Genomic DNA, 597 nt, shown 5'->3' with positions numbered 1-597 from the left:
CTTCTTTGTCTCTTGTTTCAGCTTTTGCCTGATATATCTGCCTCTCCTCTCTTTCGGTTTCTGCTTGCATGGAATGTCCTTTTCCATTTCTTCACATTCAGCCTATGATTGTCTTTAAAACTAAAAATCTCTTTTCAGTCGTATATAGTTGAGTCTCTTTTTTTTTTTTAGGCGAGGCAACCCTTGGTTGACCTCATAGATTATAAGGACCTTGTCAGCTTACAATCTCTTAAGGTTTTTTTTTTTTTTTAATTTTTTACTCCCGCATCACCTGATCTTCCTAGGAAGTCTCCCATCCAAGTACTAAACAGGCCCAACCCTGCTTAGCTTCCGAGATCAGACGAGATCGGGCTTGTTCAGAATGGCATGGCTGTAGACAGGGTCTTTTAAAAAATTTATTCAGTCTTGATGTCTTTTGATTGGAGAACTTAATCTATTTACATTTAGAATAATTATTGATAGATAAGGACTTACTATTGCCATTTTGTCAATTTTTTTCTGTAGTTTCTTTGTTCCTTTCTTCCTCTATTGCCTTCCTTTGTGAATTAATGATTTTTTGTAGTAGTATGATTTGATTCTTTTGAGAGCTTGTTTGGA

The 597-nt window shown here is 35.7% G+C and overlaps 1 pseudogene; it reads right to left on the bottom strand.

Annotated features, from left to right (window-relative positions):
- Window positions 1-259: 259 nt before the first annotated feature.
- Window positions 260-378, bottom strand: LOC111731084 (annotated as a pseudogene).
- Between the last annotated feature and the right edge of the window lie 219 nt (window positions 379-597).

The sequence above is a fragment of the Pteropus vampyrus genome, unplaced genomic scaffold (assembly GCF_000151845.1).
Source record: "Pteropus vampyrus isolate Shadow unplaced genomic scaffold, Pvam_2.0 Scaffold348, whole genome shotgun sequence".
Taxonomy (NCBI): domain Eukaryota; kingdom Metazoa; phylum Chordata; class Mammalia; order Chiroptera; family Pteropodidae; genus Pteropus; species Pteropus vampyrus.
The sequence above is the reverse complement of the archived record's forward strand: the minus strand, read 5'-3'. Positions and strand labels throughout refer to the sequence as shown.